The 19,066-nt window shown below is 63.2% G+C and overlaps 1 protein-coding gene across 9 annotated transcripts in view; it reads right to left on the bottom strand.

Moving 5' to 3' along the window:
* The window catches only part of BCOR (BCL6 corepressor), a 58,080-nt gene extending 39,523 nt beyond the window's left edge, over window positions 1–18,557 (bottom strand). For 5 of the 9 annotated variants that reach the window (XM_072349280.1, XM_072349330.1, XM_072349346.1 and 2 more), the window contains exon 1: window positions 3,868–3,924. The gene's annotated coding sequence lies outside the window, so the exon portion shown is untranslated. Of the gene's footprint in view, window positions 1–2,298; window positions 2,427–2,672; window positions 2,727–3,348; window positions 3,802–3,867; window positions 3,925–4,352; window positions 4,374–18,402 lie in introns of those variants that run through there. The other 4 variants (XM_072349306.1, XM_072349296.1, XM_072349314.1 and 1 more) reach the window with 4 other exon arrangements.
* Window positions 18,558–19,066: the final 509 nt, after the last annotated feature.

The following is a 19,066-nucleotide window of genomic DNA, read 5'->3' as shown; positions in this document are numbered from 1 at the left end:
TCCCAGTGTAAGGCAAAGTGAGCTGCTATGGGGTGGGCAAGAGGGGGGCCAGGACAGAGCCTGGGGCAGCTCTAGTAGGGACCAATGCAGTATGCGACACAGTGCGGCTGTCCACCCATGCCAGAGCACAGCCAAGGAGCCAGTATTGTTCCGAGACCCAGTCCATATTTGGTCATACAGTTCACACATTCTAAATATTGCTTTAAATATTAGAATGGAGACATTTGCCAATGTGGCTCAGAACGCACTCAAACGGGAGAAGTGATTTCTGGGCGCTCTCGGATCGGCAGCTTGGCATTCCTGGCCTTTATTTTGGGGGTGGAGAGGGTGGGGGGAGGAAGAGAGGGAAGCCCCACTGGGTGTGTTTGTGCCGGTCCCTATTAGATATGCAACAAATCTGCCATTTCCGGCGTGGCTCCTATCTCATTAGCCATGTATTTAGATGTGACGTGCGAATGGCGCTGAGCCGCCACCGCCGGGCCCCACGGATACTCGGGAGTGCTTCCAATAGGGCCGTAGCGCCCGGAACCGGGGCTCAGACAAAGAGCAACGGGAATGGTCTGCGCTGCAGGCGAATCCCACACAGCCGGCTTTTATCTAGCGCTCCAAAGCCTCCGCTGCTTTTAATCTGTACCGCCCAGGCTTGCACGGCACCACCGCGTCTCATCCACCGCAAACATCTCGCTACAAAGGGAAACACGCACACGCAGCGCAAACGGCCCCAAAGCCACAGCGGGGTCACCTCACCTGGACACGAGCCCAGCGCTTGGACAGGGCGCAGACCCACGCTGCATGCACATGCATAGCTCTGGGTTGATGGGACCTGCAGGAAACTCACTGCCATCCACCACCACGGGGTTCCCACTGCAGCCTCAGCAGGGGAACAGGACAAGACGCGAGGGTCACCCCACCGACCCCAAACGCTCCCTGGAGCCTCCTGGGAAAGCAGTGGTGTGGCACTCACCCACTGAACTCTTGTCGTGGTGCACAGAGCAAACAGACAGACGGACAGGGGTGAGCGTCCCTGCCAGCGCTACTCCAGGACAGAACCAGCTGCTACAGTCCCCCCTCGGCTCTAAGGGTTAACAGTCACCGCCACCACCAGCGAAAAAAAGAAAAAGCTATCGCGGTGACCTTTTCCTCAGCGACTCCCCCACTCTCCCTTTCAGGCTCCGGTTCTGCAGCTTGCGGGGAGCCGAAGCGCTGTCTAGACCGATCTATCACAGTGGCCAAACAATACCGGGGCGGCCCCTGCCCGCTCCCCACACCTTGCCGTGGCTGAAGTGATGACCATCCCATCTCATCCCATCCCATCCCACCCCATCCTCCCATGTATTTATAGCCTGCACACAGCCCACCTTCATGCCTGACAAATGAGATTTTGTCTGCACTCCCCGCGTCCGCTCCAATAAACACGCACACACACACACACACACACACACACTTTCTTCTCCCCTTCCCTTTCCCCACACCCCCCTAAACCCCACACCCCGTGCCTGTTTGTTTTTGGGAACATTCCACGCTCATCCTTCCGACCTCGGAGCACTCCATGCCCGGGTAGGGGTGTTCCCACCTGGGAACCTCCACGCACCCCCCCCCCTCGCCTCTTGCTTCCCCGCCCCCCTCCCCGGGGCGCTGCCCGCCGCCCGCCCGCCCCCGACGGGAGGGACGGAGCGCGGAGCGGAGGTCCTCCGCTGCAAAAGGCCGGGGAATAGCTAATGAGCTGTGCAGCCCATTGATCCGGCGCATACTTCCTAATTAACTCTGAGTCACCTATTTGTGACAGCGATTCAAAGCGCTGCGCCGGGGATCAACCGCGGCCCCGGCGTGCGAAGGCAGCGGGAGGGGGGAAGCCGGACGGGGGGGGAGGGGGGGGGGAGGAATTTGCTCCTAATCCTCCTAAAAGCAATTAGGGGGAGCGCCGCGCTGCATGCCCCTCGGGAAAAACGTATACATATATGTATGCATTCAATAAAAACGCATAAAACACGGAAAGAAAAAGCACGCAGCAGCTCCGGGAGAGGAGAAGCGAAAGGAAACGGATCGCAGCGTCGCGATCGGAGGCACCGCGCTGCAGACAGCACCGCGGGGCCGGAGGCGGCGGCACCGGGCACGGCGCGGGCACAGCGCGGGCGGAGGGAGGGGCGGAGGGACGGCGGGGGGGGGGGGGGGGGGGGCCGCCCCGGGCGCCGCGGGGCCATCGCCGGGGGGGCTGAGCACAGTCCGCCCGCCCGCGCCCCAAGCTTGTCCTCCCCACCGCCGCGGGAGGAGGGAATGAAAATAAAAGTTAATGGAAACCTTTGGGAAATGCGGGCTACGGGGCGACGTGGTGCTGGTGGACCGCCCCCCTTCTCCCTCTTTTAATACAAACACGAATACAAAAGCTGCAGGCTCCAGAGAGCAGATGAAAGCAACGAGCGGAGTTTCTGGAAAAGATTCATTAGTGGGAATTAATGCTGCGAGGCGGTGCCATTAGGGCCGGTCCCGCACTTTGTCACGCGTGCACCGCTCGCTGCGTTCGGGGCTTTCTGCTGTCGGGGCGGGGGGCGATTTCACCGATCCCCCCCCCCCCGTCACCAAACCCGAAATCCGACAGACATCGCGGAAACGAGAGGGAGGAAAACAAAACAACACACACACACAAAAAACCAGCCGCGCACACACACACACACCAAGAAAGAAAGAGGAACGCGAACGCTCCGCAGCCCTCGCCCCCGGACTCGTTCCGCGAACATCAAATGCTCATCTGCTGCGCAGAGATCGGCCCGGCCCCACACAGCAGCCGCCGGGCCCCGTCCCTTCCGAGCGCCGATCCCCCCCCCCCCCCCCTCAGGCCGCTCTCCAACTCCGCACGGCACCACCGGAGCCGCCCGAACTTCCGCGTCCCGCCGGACCTCGAGCCGCGACGGCTCCGCGCACGGGAAAGCCCCGCGCCACCCTCCCCACGTGCACGGGAGGAGACGGAGGGGGGGCTGGGGGGGGGTAGGGAAGAGCAAGCCCCGTCGTCGTCGTTGTCGTCGTCCCCCCCAACCCCCGTAGGGGCGAGCAGCGCCGCGGGCAGGTGAGGGGCGGAGAGAGCCCGCGGCCGCCCCGGGTGAGGAGAGGACTGAAGGGCCCGGCCCGAGCGCGGCGGGGCTCCCCAGCGCTTTCCGAGCGGGAGCACCGCCGGCCCCGAGGGCGGCCCCCCGCCCCGCGCGGGCATCTCGGCCGGTAACCGCCCCCCAACTCGCCCTCCGACGCGGCGCACCGAGGAGCCCGCGGCGCCGCGCCGTAACTTCCCTCCTGCGGCGACGGGGCGAGAGCAGCCCGGAGCTCCCGCGGACGGCGAGCGGGGAGCGCGGCACTGACCTTCCTGCCGCGCCGGGGCTGCGGCGTGCGCCGTCCGCGCCGTGGGTCCCGACGCCGTCACCCCGTTCCGCCGTTCTCCCCGGTGCGGGAGGAGGAGAAAAGTTTCCCGACCCCCTCCCGCTGTCCGCTCCGCGCGGGGCCGCGGGGGCGTGCGGAGCGCGGCCGGCGCCGGCGGGGCAGGTGCCCGCGGAGAGGGCTCCGCCGCTCGGCGCGGCTCGGCTCAGCGGCGGCAGCGGGAGCGGCAGCCCGCGATGCTCATTCCGGCTGCCGGCTCGGCTTTGGCAGCGCCATGTTGCTGGCTTGCTCCGGGCGAAGTTCCTGTGCTGGCGAGAGCCGCACTCCCCACATCGCGCCCGCACCGCCGTCTCCCGTGCCCCGGCCGCCGCGGCTTTGTGTGTGTGTGGCTGGGGATTTAATTCTCCTCCTCCTCTTCTCCTCCTCTCTCTCTCTCTTTTTCTTCCTTCCTCCCCCCCCCAAACCCCCCCGCTTCAGTCCGCCGGGAAAGCCGCTCTTCCTCACCTTGCCGCTGGGAGACCGGGCTCCGTCTGCTGCACGCTGCGCTCCCCTCGCATCCCCCTCCCTCCCTCTCTCTCTCTCCCTCCTCCTCCTCCTCCTCCTCCTCCTCCTCCAGCCGCCGCCTCCCCTCCCTTCCCCTCCCCCCGGGCAGGCTGCACCGAGGGAGCCGCCGCCAGCAGCACAGCGCAGCGCAGCACAGCAGCAGCGCCGCCACCGCTCGCTCCCTCTGCAAGTTTCCCCCTCCCCTGGCCGCGCTCCCTGACCAGGCGGGGCGAGCCCCGGCCCATCGAGTCGCCTCCCCCCGCAGCGCCGGGCTGTGCCGCCCCGGCGGCCCGAACCCCCTGCCCGGCCGCGACCTGCGGATACCGAGGGCACCCCGTGACTGGAGGGAAGCCGCCCCCGGTCCCCCCCTCCACCCCGCGCTCGCTACCCAGAAGGCCAGCCGGGAACCGCAATTCCGAGCCAGCGCCGCTCGCTCCGCTCCTCACCCCGAGCTGTCAAAAGCCCGGCGGCACGGCACGGCACGGCACGGCACGGCACGGCACGGCACGGCGCTGCCAGACGGAGCTGCGGGGCTCCGCGATGCCGCCCCCGGGTCCCCCGTACCGCAGGGGCATCCCCCAGTACGGCAACCCCCCCGGCCCCTTCCTCTGTCCCCAAAACTTCCTCCCCGGTCCCCCTCCCCCCCCCCCCCTCCCCCCGGTCCCCTTCTCGCGGCTCTAAAACCGGGATGGAAAAAAAAAGCCGCGTTTGTCAACGTCTGCATTGCGCGGGGCGGGGGGGGAGGAGGGGGGGCTTATTAAAGCGCGCTGCCGCCTGATCCGGCTTTGGAAGCCCTTAACGCGCTTTTTACAGCGTGCGAACGGGGTGGCAACCGCGGGCGGGGGGGTTTCGGGGGGGCAACCGGAGCGCGGGTCCCCCAGCGGCGTTTCTCCGGCCGCTGTAAGCTTTGTGCCCGGGTTCAGGAGCCCTTTAATCTCCGGGTTGGTACTTATCGGCTGCGTCTATTTACTTTGGCACGGCAACTTTTGGCTCGCCGAGCCCGCCTCGTAAATTTCACGTTCGCGACGCCCATCCCCGCCGCTCCTCCCGGCTTCGGGCTCGCCGAGATCTCGGCTCTGGGGCTCCCGAGGCGGCCCCGCACCGCGCTGCCGAGCGGCGGAGCTGATCGCGGGCAGCACGCACTGCGGGGGGGGGATGGACGGGGTGAGAGGGGACGGGAGGAGGTGGACGGATCGAAGAACGGGAAGCGGGGGTGTCCCGAGGATGTTTGGATCCAAGTGCTCCCCCCTTTCAAATAGAAGGGGAAAAAAAAACGGGATGTGAGCCACGTCGGGAAACTCGCCAGCTGCCCGGGGAGGGGAGGGGGCACGGAGCACGCACACATCGAGCGGAGCTGCCCCCCACCCTCACTCCGGAGCGCGGGGTACCGCACAGTGCACCCCCCTCCCCACCTCCCCCTCGCTGCGGCGCTGCGGGCATCGGGCAGAGCCAGGGAGGGCGGCGTGGGGTCGCGCACCGCCGGGGCAGCGCGCCTTGTTTTCATCTCCGCTAACAAGCGGAGGGACACCTGGCCAGGGCCGCTGTAAAGCTATTTTTTATAAAGACGTTTTAGGGCTAGACATTAAAAGTTATTAGAGTGAACGCACGTGAGTTACAGACGCACAGCTGGAGGAAAGGCCTCCGCTGCCTTCCCCCCCCCCACCTCTTCCTCAATCCCCCCCCCTTTCCTAGGGAAAACCTCATTAACATCTCTCCTTTCGGTAGGAGAGCGGAGCCGCCGCGACTCTCTGCTCTGCCCGCACAACTCCGTCCGTGGTTCCGCGGTGCCGTCGGGCCGCGCTCACAGTACAAAGTCCTCTCATCTCGGGGCAGCCCGCAGCGCAGTGGGGTGGGACTGATACTGATGCGTTTCTTTCTTCTTTCTTTCCTTCTTTTTGATACTACTGATTACAAGTGATCCCGGGGAGAGCTCGCTGCATTCCTGTCCCCCCCACCCCCGGCCAAACTTACTTTCTTTGCGAACGCCATTTCCTCCGCGGCGGCGTGGAACAGACCGACGCTTGTTCGCCTCTGTGCCGTTTTGTTCCCCGCTCCGCAGCGGCGGACCCCGCGGGCACAGCGCGGCCCCGCGGAGAGGCCTCCCCCCCACACACACCTCCCCGAGGGGAGCAGAGCAGAGCAGAGCCGGGAGCGGGCGGGGGGCACCGCGCACGGACGCTCGATGCTCCGCGCTGCTGTGGGGATGCGCTCGCCCAAGCGGCTGCCCCGTTAATGGTGGGCGCTTAACCTCCTCGTAAAGACAAATCCGGCGTTAATGGCACTGCGGGCTTCTCGCGGGGGCTTCCCGATGGGACGGCCTTACCCTGGCTCTCATTTACCCTCCTGTCGGGAGCTCCCCCCTCCCCGAATGTTGGGGATGAAACCCTGCGGGGCCTTCCTGGGCCCGGAGAGGGAGGGGGGAGGGGAGCCGGCGCCGCGGAGGTGAAATGAATGAATGCGAGCGCGGGGCTCAGCGCGCACGGTGATGAGTGCTGGGAAAAGCCTATAAATAACAGATCACCGTCCTGAGCTCTGAATTGCCCGGCTTGAGTGCGTCTTAAATCAGACCTTTATCATTGCTTATTGTGAGGCTGCTTTTAATGGAAGTGCGGAAATCTGAATAACAAAACACGGGCCCCGGCCGGCGTGACGGGTCCGCAGAGCTCCCGGCGCTGACGCGGTGCCAGCAAACCGTGACCCCCCCACGTAGCCGGGGGGGCTCTGCGCGGCTCTAGTAGAGCGATCCCAGTTCGCAGCTCGGGGCAGTTCCGCTGACAGCAGAGCCGTGATGTACCCCCCTGTCAGCAGCAGTGCCCGAGACGCGATCGGTTCCCGAAGCGAGCACCGCTCTCTCGTTCATACAAAGGAGGAGGACGAACCCCGTGGACGCGCCGACGGGACGGACAAGCCGATGAGGTGGCCGCACAGACGGGTGGCCCAGGCCGAGCAGCCTCCGTGCTCTGAGTTTCGCGGCCGAGGAAACCTCCACGGCTCGAAGGTGTGTTCGTGCAGCCTGCAGCTTGTATGTTAATAATTGGATACAGTCGATGAATCACCTCCGTCCTCCTTCTGGTTTTGTTTTCGTGTTGTGTTTTGTTTCAGAGGGGGTGGGGAGAGAAAAGCAGGAGACGCTGCGCGGCTCGGCCCTGAATACCAATGCCGCGGCCGGGTTCGCAAACACTGGGGTTATTCACTCCGCCCCAGAGGTGACAGCGAGCTCCGGGCCTCCGGGAGCGGCCCTGCGAGCGGGGGGCGGCGGCACCGGGCGGGGGCGGGGAGGGGCGCACACGTGTGCGTTCTCCTGGGAAGAACCCCTCAGTTCTCCGCTCGGATCGCTCGCTTTTTTTCCCCCACCCGCGCGGCTCACAAGCGGAGAGATTCTTTAGTCCCGTACTTAACACTTCACAGTGTTTTTAGCAATTAAGGCGAGAGGGGGGTGGGTATAAAGATAAGCCACTTTTTCGCCCTGCAAGTGTGAAAGATAAGATAACGGTGAGCCGGGGCACAACGTCTGCCTACAACCTCCCCCCGGCGATTCCGATCGGTCACCTCTTATCGCGGAAAATGTTCATTTCGAGAACAGCCTCGGAAAGAAAAAAAGAACAACAAAACGAAGGAAAAAGAAAAGCATTTTCGGTCCGTAACGCCGTTCAGAGCCCCCGCGCCCCACGCGGAGCACCGCTGACCTCCGGGTGCGGTGACGGGGACACGGCCGCTCCCGGGCCCGGGGCACAACTCCCGAGAGGGCCGCGGGCTCCGCCGTTCCCCGCCTGCCGGGCAGAGCCCACGCCGGCCGCGGCCGAGGCCACCCGCTGCTCCGCCAGCCCGAGGCCTGCCCGCCGGGCTCGGAGTTTCCCCCGCCCGCCGCGCGATAAGCCGAGATCCCGGGTACAAAGCGCTTCCCGACACCGCCCCGAGGGCGAGGCGCGGCGGCGCCGGGTGCCCGCTGCCGTCGGGGAGCTCCGCGCGGCCCCACGCGGGGCAGAGCTGCGGGGCCCCGTGAGCCGCACCGCCCCGACGTGCCCAGCGGGGCGGCCCCGGTCCCTGTGCAGCTGCCGCTTCCCCCCCCCCCTCCCCTCTCGCCGCCCTTCTCAGAACCGCGTTCTCGGAGTGACTGGGTCCGCAGATGATGACAAGGGGAAAAAGGAGAAGAGAGCGAGCGAGCGAGGAGAAAAAGCACCCTCGCGGCCCCTCGTCTGGGCGAGATTACTCATCCCCAGAGTTCCCCTAAGTCGCAGAAACTTGGCCGGGGCTCAGGACGAGCCGTTAGCACGGGCCGGGGCTCCCCGGGCACCTCTCGCTGCTGGATCACAGGGCCGTGCCGTGCCGCGTGGATCGCGCGGCCCCGTCCCTCTCTCTCTCTCCCTGCCTGCCTCCCTCTCTCTCTCCCTCCTTCCATCCCCCGCCGCCGGCGCTCGCGTTCTCGGCAGCGTTTTATCTTCACAGTCACATCGGCAGCTAACGAGGCTCGGCGGCTGCAGCCCACACGACTTCGGTTCCCCGCATTTATCCTTCAATAAAAGCCGGTTCCTTTATTAGAAACAGGAGACGTGTCTCCCGCCGCCCCTGGCAGATCCCGAGAGCCGAGGCGCAGCCGACACCTCCCCCTCCGTCCCCCCCCCACCCAATACCCGGAGGGGCCGCCGCCACCACCCCGCGCCCCCCGGACCCCCCACCGCGAGCAGCCCCGGCCCCCCCCCCCCCCCCGCTCTCCGCCGAACCCATCGCCTCCGCTGGGCGCACCCACCCCCACCACTTCGGTTCCCCCGCGTTTATCGCTCAATAAAAGTCGTTTCCTTTATTAGAAACAGCGGAGCCTTTTCTCCCACCGCCCTCACCTCGGGGGGCTGAAGCCCCCCGCCCGGCACGGCCCCCTAAAAATAATAACAATAACGCGAATAATCATCACGATAATAACAGCCGCCGTCCCCGGCAGCAGCACAGCCGCCCCCCCCCCGCCCCTCCCCCGAGCCCAGCCCCCCCGCCCCGCTCCAATCCCTCACCGCCCGGCGCAGCAGCCCCCCCCTCCTTTCCCCAGGCGCAGCCAACGACCCAGCAAATCCCCGCGCCGGGCACGGACTCGGCCCCCGCCCGCCTCGCGGTCCCTCCCCCCGGGCACACGGCAGGTCCCTGCGCGGCCGCGTGTGCCGCCGCTGCCGCCCGGGGATGGCTTTCTCGGAGCCGCCGGGAGAGTCGCTGCGATGGGGGGATGCCGATGCGATGTGCCGAGCCGAGCTGAGCCGCCCCCTCCTCCGCGTTCCGACCGGAGCTCACCGCCGAGCTCTCCCGGCGAGGAGGGGTCGGGCCGGAGCGCGCTGTGCATGGCATGAAATGCAACGGCCTGGCCCCGGCGGAGGAGGTGGAGGAGGAGGAGGCAGGTGATGCTGCCCGACACAATGAGGGGTTTGAGCGCTGCGGAATAAAGCGCCCTTCATGGGGCTGCGGGCGGTCGGGCCCCGCTCCGCCGCGGTGCGCGGGGTCCCCCCGGCCGTGTGTGCCCGCTGTGGCACGGTGCCGCTGCTCTGGAGGCTGCGGCCGAGCCCGGCGCTGTGTCGGTGGCTGTGACATGAAAAGATGGCGCTCTCCCCTCCCCCGCCTCCCTCTCGCCTTACACTTCCTCCCGACAGCGTTTCCCTCTCGGTTTTAAAGCCCTCTTATTTCTCTGCCCTCCTACCCCAACCCCAGCCCGCTCTCCCCGCCGGATGCCACGAGCTCAGGGCCCGGCGGTGCCCCCCGTGCGGTCGGTGATGCCCTCATTGCACGCCGCGTCCCGACCCCGCGATGTTCGCCGCTCCTTTTTCCCGGAAGCTCCGCGCTCCGCCTCGCTCCGCCGTGAACTTCTGCCGCTAATGGGAGGCGGGGGGGTGGGGTGAGGGGCACGTACCGAAACGTTCTCCTCTCCACCACCACCACTACCCCCCCCTCCCCGTTTCCTCCCGCTCCCCGAGGCAGGAAGGCAGAGCCGTGTGCGTGCCGGGGGGGCGGGAAGCAGCTGCCGGGAGCCGCCCCCCCCCCCCCCTCCTCCCCCGGACCCACACGGCGAGAGAGCTCGGCTGAGCCCGGGGGGGGGGGAGCGGGAGGCGGCGGGGTACCCTTCGTCCGTGTGCCTGCCTGCCCGGAGGGCTCCGTCGCCCGAAGCCTCCTCCCGCGTCCAACAGCAGGCTGCTTCGAGAGGGTGGTTTGCTTTTTTTTTCCTGTTTTTTTTTTTCCCCATTTTTTTTTCTTTCTTTTTTTAAGCCTGCAAATTAAATTCAGCGCCGCTCTCTCCTATTTTAGTGCGTGTGATATTAATGGCACTTAGCGCCGGGGCGCCGCTCGCCAGGGATGTGCGGAGGCCTGGCACTGCCCGCAGAGCCCCGAGAGCACACGGGGCCGCTCCGGGGCGTCCCTTTCTATCCTCTATCCAGGGAGTGACTGCGCGGGCTGACCGAGCCCGGTAAGCTGCCCCACTTGTTCGTCTCAAGAGCATCGATTACCGGTTGCGAGGCTTTCCGTCCCAGCACCGAGCGATGCCCCGCAGCCGGTCTTTGGCCCAGACAAATAGCGGCGAGATGGCGAGCGTTATTAACCACATAAATAAATCATTACGCTGCTCACCGATGTTATTTCAGCACAACTGCCGAGCGGAAAATAGCCCGGCGGGGCCGCGAGGAGCCTCGCACCGGGCTCGCCCCGACGGTCGCAGCGGGACCGTCAGTGTGCTGGGGCTCATCCCGCCCCGCTGCGCTCCGGGGGAGGCCGGGGACGGCAGGGAACGGCACCCCCCGTCCGGAGCGCGGCGGTTGCCGGCAGAGCGCGGCCCGGGAGCCGCGCCAGTCGAGCCGCCTTTGATATTCCGCACCGCGGCCGCTCCTCCGCTCTCCGCTAATCACTCAAAGGCCGGCGAGCTCCGGCGCCCTCCGTCATACACGCCGCGCGCGTTTCTCCCCGCTCCCAAAGTAAACATCGGGTCGGGGATGCGGCGAGCTCCCACTTTTCCGCACTTAGCAACGGCCCGAGGCGGGCTGCGACCATCGACTCCCGGTCTCGCCGCAGACGTTCGCTCGGCAGTTCAAGGGCAGGACGGGAACCGAACGAGCGAAGCCCCGCCAGCGGAAATCTCCCATTCGCAGCGCTCCGCTCCGCCGCTACAGCCACCCCCGAGCACCTTTGTTCTGCGCGCAGCTGCTTTTATCCCCACCACCACCACCACCCCCGCCCGGCCGCTCCCCCCTCCACCAACCCCGGCCGGATCGCGGGTGACCCCGGGGGGCGGCGGGGCTGGGGGAGGGGCCGGGAGCGGCTGATGCAGAGCGGCACCGCCGGAGATAAGGGCCGGGCGGCGGCGGGGCGAGATGCCGCGCTCTGCGGGGAGCTGCCGGGGGGACGGGGGCGGTGCTCGTCTTCCCGAGGCCCCCGAGGTGGGGGGGGGTAACGAGGCGGCCAGGGGAGCCGTGCTCAGCTCCGCTCCTCCGGCCGCGCTGCGAAACGCGGCGATCCCGCAGACGTCCGGGACGTTTTCCTTGATCTGAACTTCCCCGGGGTGATCCTCTCTAGCTACGGAGCACGAAAAGCCTCCCGGACACGGAAAGCGGAGCGCGAAGCTCCTCCCGTCCCCTTCTGTTGCCCTCTCGCCTCTAAAGCACGGCATTCCCGGGGACTCGCAGCGGCGAAGGGAGGGGAAGAGAGAGAGAAAGCTGAGCACCCCCCCCCCTCCCCGACCGGGGGCTTCAAACTCCACCTTTCGCAGCGCTCGTAGCCCTTGCTGGTGAAGGCGATGAACGAGGCACTGAATGCATCACAGGTCCGGCGCGCCCCTGAGCCCGCGGCCGTGATTTGCGAGGCTCCGAGAGCTGCTGCCGGGGTTTGTTGTCAGCGCCTTGGTCTGAGCAGAAGGGGCGGGGGGGGGGGGAAAGGGGGAAGAGGCCGTCGGCGTGGTTATCTGTTCCCTTCTAGAAGACATGCAGAAAGTTTGTGCTGTCTTGACAACTAACCCCATTTACCCACCCCCTCCAGGGTGAGAAAAACGCTCTGCCCGTTTGCTGGAGGCCATTTTATGAGACCTCGGGGAAACGACTTTCACGAACACCGGGTGCCTCCTGACGACCCTCTCCTCATTTCCCACCACTGGCTCAGCCAAGCCACGGGCTCTGCAGGCCAAATGCTCCTGCAGATGGACAATGGCTGCCCACCTGCACGAGGCTGTACCTCTCCCCTGCTCTGAGTAGGCACAGTGCGTGAATAACAGAGGTGACACACCCGATGGGGATGTCACACCCGATGGGGACTCCTCATCCCTGGAATGTAATGTAAGATTCTGCTCCGAGAACCACCGGTATGCGCAGCGTTAATGAGATTGTGCCGCTGCAAAACAAAGCCAAGCAAATGGGAGAGGGAGAATTTGTTAAAGTGTTTAAAAACGCTGTCATGTTTGTTAACAGCTGCTTAACTCCTGCGCCTAACAAACACTGGAAGGGGAAGGGGGGGTGGGGAGGGAAGTTATTTTAATTTAAATAAAAAAGAAAGGCAATACCACGGCTTGCATACAACTACATGATGACAGCCTAGACAGCCTAGAACGTGTTCCTTCAAGACCTCCGGTAATACCAGAGCTCCGGAGACCTGAAATACCCAATGCATGGATTTTTAAACCAAAGTAGGGCTGTTACGATCGGTGCTCTGACCTGCCACATATCACGGGCCAGCGAGTTTCAGGCAGCCATTCCTGTCTCAGGCTCATAAATCCTGGCCGAGCTTTTAGCCTGGCATCCAGTCTCGCTCCGAAGATCTGTAAGTAACAGCAAACCCTCGGCCTGCCTCCATCCTACTGATGGCTGTGTCCCCTTGCTGCTTTCAGAGGAACGCACCTATTGCTACTCAGAATTCACAGCGCTTCATTTTCCAGCATAGGATCTCATTATGCCTTTGTCTGCCACATTAAAGAGATCTCTGCTATCAGAAATCTCCCCATAGAGACACTTAGGGCACTTAAAGACTATGATCAAACCAAGCCATAGCCTCCTCTTGGATAAATTAGTAGATGAGATTTCTTTCGTCTTAGGCAATAAGATGCGATCCCCAGACCTTGAATCACTTTTGTAGCTCTTTTCTGATCCCATATTCATTTGCCAGTATTCTTCTGACATGTGAACACCACCACAGGATCGGATGCCGCATTCCGCTACAGGTCTCACTCAAGTCATAAGTCCTAATGGCATCATTACGTTTACCTGTTTAAAATCCTATGCAGATTACCCTTATAGATGGCCTTAGCAATAGCGACTTTATTAAAAACCCATTTTTAAAGTGGCCTGTCTCCACGCAGACCGGTGTTGTTCATCAAACTCACAGCACCAAGCGTTGCCTGGCCAAGCTGCAGAGCAGGCTGAGCTTCTGTGGCCAGGGCTAGAAAGCCTCTAGCGAGGCCGTGTTGGCATAGAGCACCATCGAGGTGAGGGCAGTGCAGTGCTCAGTTACACTGCCTTTGTGCACATCCCCTGACTCACGCTCTGTGCCGTGCTGTCACACCACGCCTGCCCCTTTAAGCTGAAATTATCTGCTATAAAATTATTTTTCCCATGACACACAGCACAGCCTGCATGTCCGACCAGCACGGCTCTCCCTGCGCTTGCTCTTCCCACGTGCCCTCCTTTTGCTATGAGTCACATGCGCTTGCCCTCTCTTCCTCTGACTTACACTTTCCTACCTCAAAGGACACACGAGTCAGGAGACAGACCCACTGACCCTGTTTTGGATATCAGCTCGCACAATCATTAAGGTTGGGAAACACCTCTAAGACCAACTGTCAGCCCATCACACCATGCCCACTGCCCATGTCCCTCTGTACCACTTCCATACAGTTCTTGAATACCTCCAAGGATGGTGACACCACCACCTTCCTGGGCAGCCTGTGCCACTGCATCACTGCTCTTGCTGAGAAAAAATGGTTCCTAATATCCAACCGGAACCTCCCCTGAATAAATGCAGTTTATACTTTCAATCGCTCTGACTGCCATCCCACTGTGCTGCAGGACAGGGCTGCTTCTTCTCACCCTGATGCGCCCATGACCGTGCAGCCCTGCTGCCCCTTACAACCTGCTCTCCTTCCCGAGCTGCTGCAGCACTGGGGTCTGCTCTCCTCCACATCTCTGGGGGTTTTGTCATTAGCTTCCACAGAGAGCAGAACGGGGCTGGATGTGGAAAACCAATATTGACATTCCCTTGTTTAAATATCATACATCAGAGGAGGTCACGGGCACCAAGGCCACAAGGAAGGGCTATCCCATGAGCTGTTATTGCCTTTTAAGAAGCACCGAGTGCCTTACCCCACACATCTGCCCCTCTCCAAGAGCGACGTCGCTGCCACTGGGCAAATATCAATGTTCAGGTCTTTTCCTTCACTGCAGATCTCACCCACTGCCACGCGAAGGCCTCGCACTACATGAATGCCTCATTTAAGCCCTCGTCTCAAGGCTGTGGGAAATACGCTTCCCACACGCACTCACCTCTGTCTTTCCTTACAGAAACACACAGCGCTTTCCCATCCAATGTGAAACAAATAGCATTCCAACTTCCTTAAAAAATTAATTGAACCAATGCATCATCAACTTCCACGTTTTCAGAGCCCGCCTGGCCCTTGCTTAGGAAACGAGAACTGCACGAGTGTCATTTTGCATTGAAATCCACAGAGATCTCATGCCAGGCTGCCCTCCTCCTGGCAAAGACCAGCAGTGCTACAGGACTGGAGAGGAGCACAGCCTGTTCGCTGTCCTAAACCTTTGGTGCACTGCTCTCCCTGCCAGGGTTGGGGGGGGAGTCATGGGGCTACCCCACACACACATTAGTACCAGTCAGTGCAATGATGCAGGGCATCATCTCTATGTTAGTGCATGACATTGCCCTCATCCACATCTACACTGTGCATCACTGCTGCGTGCTCCTCTGTACACCTCCTCTCTGTGCACTGACTGGGTGAGCAGGAGGCTCTCAGGCAAGAGAAAAAGGGTGTATAAGCCAAGAATCAGGGGGAGTGATAGGAGCAGACATGCCCCTGCCCTGCGAAGGAATGGCTGCGGGATTTCTCTTTTTATCTAAACCCCCGAATGGATTTGCCACTGAAAGAGAGATAATCCACATGATGTGGACACAAAATTACATTCACATGAACACACGCACACAAACACACACTGTTCTCCCCTGACAGTGGGATGCTGGCGATGGGAGTGAGGCCTCGAGGAGCCCTAAGGTAATGCAAGGACCTCACCGGCCTCGATACTCTCCTCCTTGTGTTGCCAGAAGAGCACTGTCACAGCACACCTACCCTTACTGGGGCTCCCAGCACTGTAACACTGCTGCTGGGTAAGGCGGTACTGGTGAAACCAGAGAGACAGAGCATGGCCAGAATGTGCCCGCTGCCCCATAGCTGTGCATCCTGAGCTCTGCACCGCTCTAGAATTTCTCCCCTCTGTTTTGTTGTTTATGTGACAGCCGCTGCTGCTGTAGTAGCACTCTTGGTGCTGTTCCCCAAGCTTAGCTATTGCACCTGAGAGCACTGCCAAGGAGATTTTACAACGCCTTCAGGGCACTGAGGGGCAGCAGCAGGAGGACTATCTGCACCACTCTGGTCCAAGGCGTTTGGACTTAGATCCATCCAGGCATTAATACAGTGAAAGCCAGATGGGATCAGGCTGAAACTGGCATTACGAGCTGCTGGAAGCAAATCCAATCCACACAGTTTTAAGTGCACGCGAACCATTTTCTGTGGGGACCTGGAGTGCCTTACAAGGGCACTCAAGGGACCAGGTGACTGCTCGTGCCATGCATTGCAGCAGTGTAACCGGGGCTCATGGCCCTCCCTGAGGTAGGGATGACTGCAAAGGCCAAGTCAGGAACCTGAAAATGTTGTGCTGTCCTCCTTACACACCCTGCTGTAGGAGAAACACGCTGTGTCTCATCGCTGTGACACAAGCCCATGTCTTGCTCTCTGCTAATGGCACCCAGAGAGAGAAGGGCTCTGTGCAGGACCCACAGGGAGTGCAGACACACCGGGGCCAATCAGCTGCTCTGTCAGCTGCTCTTCACACCTCCCCGAGGCCTCGCTCCTACCCAAAGTCAGTGTGCAGAGCACACACCTTGTGGGGCACTGCAGCTGTGCACCACCCAGCAGGATCCTGGTAAACTGAGCTCCTGTGCCTGTCTGCCACAAACATCGTCGCAAATAAGAAAGCAGGACACTGTCTTAAACCAAAGTGAGACATCTGTACGTGTGCCGGCTGCTGCCTCACTCTCACTCTTTCTTCAGATGATTCCTTGCCACGGGGAGGTGTCCCCAAGCCCTCACCCACATGAACCTACTGGACCGTTTCCCAGTCTCAACCACCAATCAGCGCTCCCCAGGCATCCTCTCTGACATCCATTCACTCTGACATCTTCACACACACGTACAAGCAGAGATCTCTGCAAGTGCCACACGCAACACTTTCCCTCTCGGGGCTCAGCCACACACCAGCAACACACCCGGATGCCACACTGGAGGATCTGGGCTCTGACCCCATCTGTGCTCTAACACCAGCCCCAAAGCTATTTATTGCCTGAGGTGCACGGAAGGCACAAGAGTCCCCACTCTCCACACCAGCTCTGTCTGCTCTGCTCTGCTCCTCCCCACAGCGCTCTCCGTGCCCATTCCAAACTTGATGCTTAGAGATGCTCACGGATTTTCATCTTCCTCTGCCTTCCGAGCTCAGGAGAGGCACTCTGTGCTGCCGGCCCGCTGCTCTCCCCCATCACCCCCCCCTCCCCGTCTCTCCGGGGCAGCTGACGAGCGTGACAGCCGCCGGCCCGCTCTGCACGCAGGGGGCGGGGGGCGAGGTGACACTCGCGCGACCCGGGGCCGCCTCCCGGCCCGCAGAGCCCTCCCGGAAGCACCGAGGCGGCCCCGACGGCGCTGCCCGAGGCACGGGGCCCGCGTGGGGACAGCCCGCAGTGTGCCGGGGTAGGGGGGTTGGAGGGAGTGCGTGCTTGGGCTGCGTCAAAGGTATTTGTTCTGATTGTCCCTTGGCTCCGAGTTCCGTCGTTGCTCTTTGTTTTAGAGCTGCTCAAGTTTACTCGCAGAATTAAGACAGATTTTGGGGGGAGGGGGAGGAAGGGGGTAGGAAGCCTTTGTTCTCCGGAGTGTGCTTGTCTTACTTTTGTATCATGTGGCCTGAGCAGCACCCCCTCCCCGCTCCCGCCTACCCCCCCCCCCCCCCCCCCTCCCTGGTCGTATTTACTCTATCTCGAGCCGAGTCCTTTGAAGGAGAGGGCAGAGGCGTCGTTAACCCTCTGCGCGCCTCGCGGGGCCTTCCACCGGCTGAGCCACCCCCGGGGCCCTGCTGCGAGGGCTGCGGGTGCCAGCTCCCACGGAGGGACACTCACACCGCGCCGGGGGGGAACGGGAACCGGGGAGCCTCTCTGGGGGAGCTTGGGGATCCCCCCGCGATCACTCGCATGCTTAACACGGGGCTGGAGATGCCGACAAACTCGAAACAGCTGCCGGGCTCCGCTCCGGCCTGCCTGCTAAAATACGCCGATCTCCTTTTAATCTGTTTCATATTCACAAATTAAGCACTTAGCCTAGGTAATAAATCATGAGGCAGTTTACGAGGCTAGCAGGAGACAAACAAGTGGAAAGGGAAAACAATCGCTTCCAAGTGCACGCGATGCGACCGAGGAGACGCAGACGGACCCGCGCTGCACTGCGAACCCCGGGGGAAGCGGGGAACCCCGCACCGCTCCGCCCGCGGCCTTTGTCTGCTCGGCCCCGGCTGCTCGCACCGACCCCACTTGGGAGAGCCTCTCCCGGCCGGGAATCCACGCGTCAGGCCGCCTGCAGCCTCGCCCCGAACAGCCACACCACCTCGGCCGGGGGCGCGGAGACGTCGCGATGACACCGAGCGCCGGTGTCCGGGAGCGAAGAGCGGTGCCGCTGGGCGAAGCGACCGCACGCGTGTCCGCGGAGCCCCGCGGCAGCCAGGTGCCGTCAGACGGCAAACAGCGCTCTGGCCGCCGGAGGAATGCCCTCCGCCTCCCGGGCCCGTTTCTGGGGCTGCCGGTGGAGGATACTCTCGGTCCGGTGGGAGGCAGCCCCACCGGCTCGTCGGGCCGCCGTCACGGTCACTGCGCGACGGGGCGGCCCCGAGGGCACGGCTCAGCCCGACCCCGTCGGAACCAAGCGGCGGGGGCTCGAGCGGCGCTACCCGCGAGGCAGCACGGGGGTACCGGCACTTTTCGCGAAGGCTGCGCGCCGGAGAGCCGCACGAGAAGGCCCCGGACAAAAGCCCCGGCGCTAAGACTCCCCCCTGGCTAAGGCGCAGCCCGCCCCGAGCGCTCCGGGCATTTCTCGCTCCGCGCCGAGCCGTGCCGTGGCAGCGGGGCCGCGGGCGGCTCCGGGGCTGCGGGAGGGGGGTGGGCAGCGACCCCGGGAGAGGCGAGGGGGAACGGGGATTTAAAGGGACTCCCGCGCGTGGGAGCGGCACCGACCTGAGTCCGTCCGCCCGCTGCGATCGGAGGAGCTCCCGGCGCGAAGAGGCGCCGTCAGAGGCGATTTATCTCCCGCCGGAGCGCGGGCTCCGCTTCCCGCATCGCCCGTGAGTAACAATGGCAGCTCTCGGCGGCTTTTCACGCGCTCCAGCGGACGAGCGGATGGCGGAAGGTGCCCGCTCCCCGCTCGCACGGCCGCTCCGCCGCATCCCTCTCGGCCGCCGCCGCGCCTTGTGCCGCTCCTCCGGGAGCCGCTCCCCGCGCCCCCCCGCCCTCCCCCGCCCGCCCTTCCCTTCGCTTTTCCATTCTCAGGACTTTGGCGCGCCGCCAGCAATGTCAGGAGGGGATGAAACTCGACACAGAGATCTCAACCCGGAGCGATTTCCTCCTCCCCCCCCTCCCCCGCCCCCGTCCCCCCCCCCCCCCCCCCTTTACAGCCCCGAAGTTAACTTTCAGCTACTTTGGCAGCATTTCAGTTTCGGAGAGAGGGGGAAATTGCAGGTCATCGCCGCCTGCTCGGCCCGGGCGCGTCTTTCTTTCTTTCTTCCCTTCTGCTTTCATTGATATATATATATATATATCAATGCAAAACTGTGCACACCGGGGCCTGAAATTCAACTGAGACCCCGGAGCGCCGCCGTTAACCCGTATGTGTGTGCCCCGA

The sequence above is a fragment of the Excalfactoria chinensis genome, chromosome 1 (assembly GCF_039878825.1).
Source record: "Excalfactoria chinensis isolate bCotChi1 chromosome 1, bCotChi1.hap2, whole genome shotgun sequence".
Classification (NCBI taxonomy): Eukaryota; Metazoa; Chordata; class Aves; order Galliformes; family Phasianidae; genus Excalfactoria; species Excalfactoria chinensis.
This window is presented reverse-complemented; position numbering and strand designations above follow the sequence as displayed.